General features: G+C 45.3%; 1 pseudogene; it reads right to left on the minus strand.

Annotated features, from left to right (window-relative positions):
• Positions 1–10,538: 10,538 nt before the first annotated feature.
• Positions 10,539–10,691, minus strand: LOC144095770 (U2 spliceosomal RNA; annotated as a pseudogene).
• Between the last annotated feature and the right edge of the window lie 559 nt (positions 10,692–11,250).

The raw sequence follows: 11,250 nt of genomic DNA on the forward strand, positions 1-11,250 counted from the left end.
GAGGAAGCTCCGGTTTCACCGAGCATGGCTAATGTACGGGCATTTCTTGGGACCGCGTCCTTCGCGAACTGTCGTTCTCTGGCCATTTCGCACTCTTTACTAACTCATTTCCATCGCACCCAACCTAGCAACACTAACGAGTACGCCATCATGACTCGAAATTCCCATCATCTATACACGAGTTTACCCTGCGAGCCTGGGTGCACCTTGCCCGGCCCGGTGTGCTTCGTGTGACCGCGGTGTGCACAGGTACGCGTGGTTTCAAGGTCGAAAATTGTCAGCTGGCGCACAGCGCGCTCGAAGCAGCAGGTTGTTTTTGGTCGCGCAGTCTCCGCTGCACCACGCCGTCAGATGACCCTATTGGCGGCCAGAGACCCGGACGGTAATGACGCCCTAGAGTGCAATATCACACCGAAGGCGGGCGCGGTTATCCACTGGCCGCATTTCCTGGTGCGCCAAGCTGTGCTAAGCAAGCTGCGTAAAAGAAAAGCACCTGGCTTCGTGCAAACAACAAACCCGTATGCGAGCTTCCGCCCGTGTGAGGCGTAGAGAAAGTTTGTTGCCGCGTTTGAAGCAGCAGGGCATGACTTGATTTGGGGGCATTCGATGGAGTGAGCAAAAGAGTAACGGAGTATGGCTTCAAGCGGAGATGCACTGGTTTCTCATTTGATGGCGGCTTTAACCTGAAGTTCTTGTGTATTCTCATTCTGCTTTCATAAAATACATTATTACAAGTTCATGTGGGCATTATTGCAGAAGATATTTTATGAATGATTTTGCTTTTTTTGATATATCACAGGGAACCGAAATCGAGAGCAGGTACCGGACTGTCAAAGTTTTCTTGAGTAGCATGTAGGGCGAGAAAAACTACATAAATTTAAAAACTAGTAAAATTTAATTTAATTGCTAACGGGCTCCAGCTATGACGATCTGAAAAACCCAACGTCTTCGTCAGCGTCTTCATCATCCTGCTCTATCATTACGACATGACCCCGAAGGGCTTTTAAGGCTTTAGCGTGTACAGTGATAGCTGCATACGATGCGGCCGCGAGTAGCGCCGCTGTCGCTAGCTGAATACCTGATTTACAATAAGAGGTTCTGGCGCACGGATGTAATTTCTATACATTTGTCTTTATATTGATATTAATAAACATTTCCGGTTTGCTTTAAACCGGCCTTCAAATTTCCGGATGAACCTGGTTAGAGGCGCAAGTTATTCAGCACATTCACGTCCACAGCAACTTCCACGAAGATTTGTCGGCGACGTAGGAAGTGAACCGAGAAAAGACGCAAAGCCTCTTGCGAAAGCTTTGCGGCAAAAATACATTGGGTTAAGTTATCTTTATTTTCCCAGAGTTTATTTTCCACGTCCACAAACCGTTTGAGTTGATGAGTCCACGGGCGTCTTCATTACGAAGCGCAGCCACTCCAAAAGGCTTCCTTTTCTTGGTGCCAGAACAAAAATGGCACCCCTGCATACGCTTTCCGCAGACGAATCGAACCCAGATGTGCAACACTATTTTGCTTGTTGTGCGCGCACCACAGGCGAAGGCATTAAGGACGAGAAAATCTTCACTTACAAAAGTTCGCCGCGGCTAACCAGACGCACCCTAATGATTTGTCCGCCCTTCCGAGCCGCCTTGAGGAACAAACTTCTAGTAGACGAAAAGAGGCAAAACAGTTCAGACGAAAAAGTCAAGACCAAAGGCGCCAGCGGTCTCATTCGATGCCTCTCCTCGAACAAATAATTCAGGAAATCGCCGGCAATCAGACTGAACAGTTATCCACGATCAATGCCGGCGAACAAGCGGGCTTCCTCTACATCTCCCTGCCCAATCTTCCTTTCGGTTTTGGATGAAATCCTCCGTTTCCTTTCTTGTTTTCTTTCCAAGCCCTGTTCATTTGCACCGCGGTACCACTGGCCTCGATTCACACCCCTCTCGAGATAAGAGCAATTGAACGCTCGCGTTTGCAACGCGAGACAGACCGACATGCTGTAGGAACAAATGGTTCCGCCCCTTTCCTTGACAGCTGAGAGCGACTTATCGGCGTAAGACTGGGGCGTCACTGAATGCATGCTGTACATGTGCTCGTTGTCCATGCAATTATTTGCGTCTGTGGGTTTCCGGGCCATACTTAACGCCATCGATATTTAGCATGCGATCGCAGTTAGAAGTCCGACTTTGCGCTCTTGGAGTGGTGATGCTGTATCGAGGCATCGTGTTTGCTTTCAGACCTGGTGTAATGAGCAATGCCGCAGTATTTGCGCCATTTTGGCCTTGTGTTCAATATTTCGCACCCAAAACTATAAATGACGAGATCATGTTCGGCTTAGAGGTTCTGTTGCAGTATCTGAACTACAACTATTTATTTCTTAGGATATGACGTGCTTACCCATAATTTTTCGTCCTCTTGCCTGTAGCATTGAGCACAAGATTCCGAAATATCGCGGCATGTCTCAGCGAACAGTTAAAAATTTCTAAGAATCTGGAACTGCAACTAAAAAGAGCATCTTCAGCCTCCTAGTTCCCGCCGCAGCAGACATTACTCGCGACAAAATACACTGATTAAATAGGTAATTAACATGTGCTTACTAAGATTTTATAAAGAAAGCCCGATGATTACGTTTATGGGGAGTTGGACAACCATTTACAAATGTTGCCGTGGTCTCGGTCTCTGAAACGAAAAAAAAGGCATTCTTTAAGGTTTTGGAGTGAAAGGAAATCCCGTGAGTTTTCTTAAAAAACCAAAAACTTCGACAGAGAGAGAGAAAACTTTATTTTAAAGCAATATTAAGAGTTACAAATGCCTTGGGCCGGGCTTAACTAGGCCGCCTGCTCCGTGAAGAGGTCCTACGCTAGCCAGCCCCGCCACACTGAAGGGGGAAGTTATGGGCAAAAGAGGAGAGAGAATGGTACAGATAAGAGCGGGCAGGTGTAAGGATTGTAGTTAGGTGTATGCGTCGAAGAATGCGTAATTGAGTGCTTGGGAGAGATTTGTCCGGAACAGGGAGTTTACGGAGAGTTTGCGAATTTTGTAATAACGAAGAATTATTTCTTGTTTGTAGCAGAGAATAGTGCCCCACATGGGTGGATATGGCCACGGAATATCAGACGTCCGGTGTTGAATACCACTGGCGGGGCGAGGCATCACCTCGTTGTCTGAGATGCTAGCGTGACCAGTAATCTACCGCAGTTTGACGATGTGAGGACGTAGTTTGGTGAGAGCTGTTCGCGGCTCATGCAGCTGTTTTGCAGAAATCCGACCATACGAATACCCCCTATAGTGAGCATAGGATCAGTATATGTGGTATATCCTGAAAGGTTACGGGATGCCAGGGAGAGATCCTGAATACGGTTTATTGTCTGGAGGGTCTCTAGGTTCGCTGTTGGAGGGGGATCAGTGTAAGAACCAAAGGTGTCTGTCGCTACATGGTTTCCAGTAGCAATTAAATAAGCAGCTGCTCCAACGTGAGTTCGTGATGCGTCTGTGTATATGATCGCCGAATAAATTGGACAGACATGATTGGTAACGTGAGCTGAACGTCTTGTCGGGAAGGTATTGGTTTCACCGTTTTTTGGAATGGGTGGCTCCGCGCCGCGGTGGCTCAGTGGTTAGGGTGCTGGGCTACTGATTCGGAGTACCCTGATTCGATCCCTACCGCGGTGACCGCGTTTAGATGGAGGCAAAACGCAAATGCGCCCGTGTGCTAACTCGCCGCGGTGGCTCAGGGGTTAGGGCGCTCTGTTACTGAACCGGAGTTCCCGGGTTCGAACCCGACCGGGGCGGCAACGTTTCGATGCAGGCGAAACAAAAGGCGCCCGTGTGCTGTGCGATGTCAGTGCACGTTAAAGACCCCTATGTAGTCGAAATTATTCCGGAGGCCTTCACTACGGCACCTATCTCTTCCTCTATTCTCTCACCCCGTCCTTTATCCCTTCCCTTACGGCGCGGTTCAGGCGTCCGGCGATATATGAGACAGATACTGCGCCATTTCCTTTCCACAAAAACAAATTTTCAGTTTTTCAATTCGGAGGTTATCTGGGAGTGGGGAAGAAGGAGTAATGATAGGGAGGTAAAGAGGTTCAAGAGAAATCTGTTGTAATATCCTTCCCCCCCCCCCCCCCCCCCCCCCGTGTAAGGTAGCAAACCGATTATTCTTCGGTTAGCCTCCCTACCTTTCCTCTTCTTCCTCCTCGTCCTCCTCCTGTTCTAGTATCTAGTGTCCCTCTATTGTGCTAGCCAGACAGGCCATTTGCCAGTCACAATGTTGTTGTAGAGGTGTCCCAGGGGCAAGAACAGCGCTGTACAGTCGCTCAGTGGACTCATCTACGCGGACGTTAAGGCCGGTCTTGTGCAAAGTGTGAAGCACAAGCTCAATTTGATATCCCTGATTACAGGTTAGAGTGAGACATGGCACTGTATTCAGAATTTTGCTTAAGGCTAATGCGTAGACTAGCTTTCTGACTTGGCCCTCACGTAGCCTGGAATGCTTATTGACAATGCGGAGGACTAGCTGCTTGAAGATTTGATCAGCGGACACTGCGTTCGCCCTCAGCTTCCTTAGTGCCTGAAACACTCAGTTTCGGCAAATGTTACCGCTAAAGTTTGCCGACACTGAGTGTTCGAGGAACGCAGGAAGCTCGGTGCGAACGGAGCATCCGCTGATCAAATCTTGCACTCCCTACGGCGCCCATTCGAACAACCTTAGCTAATGCTACAAGTCATGCACTTTCTTTTGCTTCGCCGCTTAGTGCAAGAAAAACAATAATCATCTACAACACCGCGCTTTTGTTTATGACGCAAAAAGAGGGGCGTGCCGCTTTACACTAAAACAGAGAGTTTTAATGTGGTGCGCTATTGCTCTCCACAGATGCGCTGCTCACGTCATGCGCTCATCTTTTTTTTTTTTTGAAAAAAAAAACGCGGCATTTCCTTGCGTTTGAGACCTTTAGAAAAGGGGTTTTCCTTCATTCCAGAAAGTTATGACAAAGCCTTTTCAGTGGCTTCGAAGTCACATTGCCACTGATAGCTAGAATTTGTTAATTATCATAATGAATCAATTTTAATTCATTACTTATTACAGCGAACTTTATACTGAATCATTTCCACCATGGCAATAATTTTGATCCTAAAATACCATTTCGCTGTTCCGAGCCCCATATTTTTTCCAATTTCTGAAATTGATTCCTGAAACACCTGGTACACTGCCTTACGCTAGTCTCGTATTTAAATGTAATAGGTTGCGACAAATGATTCTGATAGGAACCTATCACGAGTCAAGCTCTTTTTACAATACAAATAATTCGAAGCCTGTATTTGTAATGGTTTATGTTTGTATGGTGGTATAGCATCCCAAAGCGACTCAGGCTTTTTAACAAAAACACCTTCCTCTAGACAGAATATAGACAACCGCAGGTTATGCAAGAAACACATTTTGACCTCAGACCTATATACCATGTGTTTCAAAATATTCAATGCAGATATCTCTTTGCAAATGCGTCAGAGATACAATTTTGTTTGCGCAGTTTGTTTCTATAGCATGGCCGACATTAAGTACCTGGTACAGCTGAATATTTAATGGTGAATTAAATAAGCTTGACTTATGAACTTACTAAATTTTACCTTAGACTTAAGGTTATGCTGTGAAATTGAAGGCCAGCAAGACCAACGGTGAACTCACTTTTAAAATTTTCTCAATCGGTAATGTGGACGAAATATTCAACTTCCAAAATAGGTATTTTGATGCTCGTTGTGCTGGCTTTCCCGCATTAGACATTTATAAAATGTCGTCCTTTTTATCTCTGTTGCAACGACTAAAGAAGCCGTCTGTGTGTTATATGAAATAAAACAGTTAATCTTATTTCTGCGACAAGACTCCGCTCTGCGACATCATTTTATACATGTGCGAGGTAGGAATGTCAACTGAACGAGGTTTTGAATGCGTATTATTGGCGTTCAGTATTTCATACTACATCAACAATTAAGAAAATATTAAAACTCTGGTCACCTCCGGTTTCAGGGCTCTTCGATGTCGTCATATATTCTTGGCTCTTAAAATCAAAACTAAAAGGATGATTAGTTAAATTAAGTTAATTGGTTTGTTCAACTATTGAGCTGTGCAGGCAATAATGTCCGCCATGCTGTAGAATCCAACCGCACGAACTTCATGGCCGTACCTCTCACGCCTCTTCAAGGAAAAATCTGTATTGAATAATTTGAAACACCCGGTGTTTTGCGTCTTTAAAAGCTTCTGTTTCGCAGAGGGCCCGTTTTGAGTGCGCATAATACAAGTGCATCAAGCTGCAAATGCTAATATTTAAACAAGCAAACAGAATTCTAACTCAAAATTGTACTTCGCCAGTGTTCATGTAAAGCAGTCAAATATGCGAGAACTAGATTTACCCTTAGCACAGTACCGAAACATGCTGCCCTCTTAATGCAGTAAGCGTCATATTTTCTTTACATTCTCTTTTGTCACGCTCTCAGAAGTAAAGTTCCCACAATTTTTGTTAGAAAGGAAAAGTTTTTCCTGCGGACATTTCGAGTAAGGGCTCCCTGGCCGTCGTCATATTGCAAGCTGTGCTATTTTTTGCACCGGTTCCTAGCACGGTAGAAGCGGCAAAAGAACTGGTTTCCGACAGTACACACAGGATGCATTCCAATGTTCCCTCACTTGACTGAAATGTCTGTATTTCGCTCATTGTTAAAAGTTGCGACACTACAGTTAGAGAATTATAAATCAGGGTAGTAAAGGCACCACTTCAACAGTAGAAGAGATGCTTCTTTAATAAAATGGCTCAGAAAGTTATAAATGCTAAGCTACTGCCTAGCACGAACCATCCAGTGAAAAGCTCTCCCCTCGTCGATAATACCGCGGCAGCTCCACCTTGCTCTCAGGATGTTCATCCAGCATCACTTCTTTACCAGGCAGCCACTCCGTCGATGGTCTTGACCGGGCCAAGCTTGCCGCTGGACCGAATGTCTGATGCCGTATCATTCTTGCGACACTGCCGAACATGTGCTGTGCTCATCTGGAGACTATTTTTGGTTTGACTTTTCTGAGGAGCCTTCCAGCGTCATGTACATTCAAATCTTTGCGTTGCCGCCGCATTTAGAGAAAACCGATATGGCTATTACTATCGAGTAGCTGTACATCATAAATCATAAGTAGACTCTTAACCATAATAGTTAAAGAATCAACTTTGGTCTACTTGTTCACTAGTAAAGCTATAGCTCCAATGCAGTGCCACCGGGTACTGACTGCTTTTCTGTCGGTACAAGGTTTCCCACGGCCTGGTGGTCAGCTATTCTGGGGTGAGATGCTTTGGAAAAGGGCCTTGACCACATTTGTCTTGACGGATCAGAGATAATTCCGCCTTGTGCGGTAGAAGCCCATTTGTGGCCCTTTTTTTCTCACAAAGTCGGACAGGCGGAAAAACCGAACCTGCCCAGGGCCGCAGTGATACTCTGAAGTTTTCGCTTCTGACGAAGGATTGCTTACAACAGTGTTGAACTTGACGCTGGCTAGAGCGTATGAGCTTTGAGTCCAAATCTTCAATTGGGAGTGAAACACGAGCCACCTTTGCAGGCTGACTGTTCTAAAGTTGAGTTGAGGTTGAGGTGTTGAATGCTACAGGTGGGGTTAGCCTTGCTTTATCTGCCGGCAATTGCTCCACCGTAGCGTCCCTTCTACATTAACTGTTCTAAACTGTGTTTGCCCCCAAAAGGGTGCAGCGGGTTTACGGAGCCTCCTGTAAGCTCATGCTCCTGACGAAGCCAGGTGCCGGGCCGGGTGTGGCTTGTACCCTTTTTTACTGGTGGGTGTCCTGCGGTGGGTTTCGAACCAACCACCAACCACCAACAAGCTATTAATTTCTGTCGTCTGCGCTCGAACTCCGCTTGTATGGAGGCATGGCCGCAGAAGATTTATCATACCTCCTAACTTCTGTGCGTCAATTGTGGCGCCGTCGGTAATATGAATGATTTCGTTTTAGTCTGCCAGTATTTTTGTGACCAGCGTGTTACACTTCTAAGTAACAATCGTGGCGTTGAACGACGTCTCTCGCAGCGCGTATCGTGGCGGTTCAAGAACTGAGCGGCGTAGAGTAGCAAACACACTTAATGTTTTTAGAGGTCACTGGCATTAAGCACGGTGGTTGAGAAACATTAATTCAAATAATCCAACAGACGCAGTAACTGCCGAGAGACCACTGTGAGGCTGCTCTGGCGTGTAGGTAAACGCCACCAGTACCAGCACCAGCGCCAATATCAGTCCCAACATTTTTGAGCTCCGCCACTTGAAGCTCAGCCACTTGTTTTGCCCATTCAAGTACAGCTTTCTCGGGGAAAAAGTTTTGAAAATTGAAAAATTCTAAGACATCGTTATGGAAATATTGAAGGTAATGGTCCATTCTTCTGCTATGTAGCAAAATCTTTCGTGTAAAGTGTTTTCAGCGTTTGCATCGAACAGTTAAGAATGCCATAAAAAATCAGTTGGGAACGCTTTGGACGTTAGCAGAAACGTTAATGGAAAAAATTACAAGACTGCCGCCGTGTCACCTGCGAATATTTTTATTGTTTTGGTAAAATCTCAAATTATATGAAAAATTGCATTCATAGACGATTTTTCGCTCAAAAAATACTTTTGTCCAGAGTGTCTGGGTATGTAAAAAAGAGTGAGTTACACAAGTTGGTGTACAATCAGGAGCACAAGGCCTGTCCACCACGCTCTAAGAGAGAAACAAATACAGTAACAACACGCAGGCTGCCATTCAGAGTGCCACACAAAAGTCCCGAAATTGAAAGCATTACTCATAATTGCTTCTTCATAAAATCAATCACTTACAGGAGATACAAGAAAGCCTTGCAACCAAGAAGACGTTGAATGCCACTGGAACGACTCCTGGCGCTTTTAAATTGATATATTTGACGCAGTTCGTCTCTCACTATGAAAGATGAAGCTATGCTCTATCGATACTGAAATTTCACTGATCTAATCGGCAGGCTCCCAAAAATTCCGCCACGTTAATGTTGCGCCGCTCGTCAAGTAAAGAGACAATATTGAAGAGAGGTGCAACCTGTACCTTATTGAAAAAACCTCATTCAGAGGGAAGTTCATGTTGCGTATTGAAGGTGTGGCCTTTTCGAGCCGAATGAGTTGCATTCTGTAGCATTGCATTTGTTCAACAAAAAAAAAATTCAATGCAGCTTCAATAGCTGAGAACGTCGAGTTCGGTAGTTCGGTATTAAAGAAATTGTATTCCGGCGAGAAAAAACGAATGTTGCATGCGTTCCTTCTGTTATCGCTCATGTGTTTTTTTTCTTAATTAGGATTTTTTTATCATCAGTACAGCTTAATTTACGAACACTTCGGACATTCGCTTTGGAGTGGCACGGTCATGTCATATATTTGTTGTGACGTTTGCTGACAAATCATAAGGACATGTTTTATATCATAGTGGTAGTGCACCACATTTTTACATTCTGAGGTCATTACTTCGAAAGATTGTGAAAAAAGATGAATTAGACTACCAGAGGGCTAATTGAATAAAAGGAATATTCTAACTTCCTTGTAGAGCTAAACCTATTTCCCAGAAAGTACTACCTCGGGGGAAACTAACTCGTACAACCCATTGCCAACACGCTCCGCTGTTTCAATTTTTTTTCACCGCGCTTTTACTTCGATGATAGCAAAAATACCCTAGACTCGTTCATGATACATTTTAGGACGACTCTAAGGTCTTTTTCGTACCACCCAGGTAAAAGCGCCATGAAAATAAATTCCAACAGCGGGGCGTGTTGGCGCCGGGTTTTTCGCGTTTCTTTCCATCGAGGTAGTACCTACACTAGCAAATTGTTCTGAATAAACTTATGCGCACAAGCTCATCCTTCGCTAAAGGATTATTGCTTTATGCGTTCCTGAGGTGCATCACTTTCTTCCTGACTTTCAAAAGGAATTCTCGCTATCTACACTGAGGGAGAAGAGCGAATGAAGTTTTAACGTCTAAGCATTTCTTGGTTCCTGTGCAGTGCCCACAGAAAGTGTGTACACAGAGTCTTACCAGAAAGTGTGGACGCTTACCCGAGTTTCCCCGAGCTACTCGGTTAACTCGGTTGTAACTCGGGTAAGATCAGGTAAGTTCTGAGGAGCACAGTACAAGTTGCAGCCAATTGGATTAAGCTCAGTTATGTTCAGAGGAGCGTCTCGCCAGCTGCACGACAAGTTGCTCGGCAATATGGGACGCACAATTCCTACCAAACTACCACCTGCAGTGCAGTGGCGCATCACTAACAGTTACTCCACTGCCCTGGTAGTGATGTGAGGACTCGCCACCATCTATGAATGTTAAGTACAGAATGACCAATTTTGCCTACATGAGCATTAACCTTCGGTCTGTCTGTTGTTGCCAGGAAGAAAGAAAAGGAAAGTACACAGGCCTGCCCTCTGGCTCAAGCCGAGCCACAATCGCTACCACGTGCAGTTAGTAGGAGAGTTTAAAGATGGGATAGAAAGGATAGTAAAGACGCGCGGTATAAAGACCAAGGCCGATCCCGGAGGCAGTGCAATACCGGGCCAACCGGTGGCGGAAGTGAAGCAACCTTCAAACTCTCCACCACATTTCCAAAAATAAGTCCAATTGGGATCCGTAACAGATATTCTACGGGGTCCGAGAGCCCCGGACTGCGAATGGTGTGTGGGCTAGCGCACGACGCGAATTAAGTAAAACAAACACACAAACCACAAACGCAGCAACGGAAACAGCATTAGTGTGAAGTGCTTCAGTGTTTATAGCACGTAAGCAGATTTAAGTGATCCCGATGGCTTTTTTTCGAGAAACAGAGAAACAACCACAGCTCTGCTGCAGTCCACACGTGAAAGAATTAGAACCATCGTCCTACTTTGCTTTCCGTCAGAGTTCGCAGGCCATTTCACGTGCAAGTGGAGGAGCACGAGCATGTCATTTACCATTTCTGGAATTAAGAGACAGTAAATGCATAAAATAGCAGAGAGAACAGCTGTTCCGAAGAGAAAGGCGCTGTGTTACTGCTGCCGAACTCGATCCAGTTCATATAATGTCAGTATAGCCATGTCACTTGTAGGAGCTTTGGTCCGATGAGCCCAGCCGTTATTTTTGACGAGTAATTGGACTCTTATGAATACAAGTGTATTACTGTCGACAAGCAACATTCCCGGCCCCAATAGAAAAAGATTACCAAGGAGGAGAAGCGCAGAGAAAGAAGTTCCGC

This window comes from Amblyomma americanum, chromosome 6, assembly GCF_052857255.1.
Source record: "Amblyomma americanum isolate KBUSLIRL-KWMA chromosome 6, ASM5285725v1, whole genome shotgun sequence".
In the NCBI taxonomy this organism is placed as follows: domain Eukaryota; kingdom Metazoa; phylum Arthropoda; class Arachnida; order Ixodida; family Ixodidae; genus Amblyomma; species Amblyomma americanum.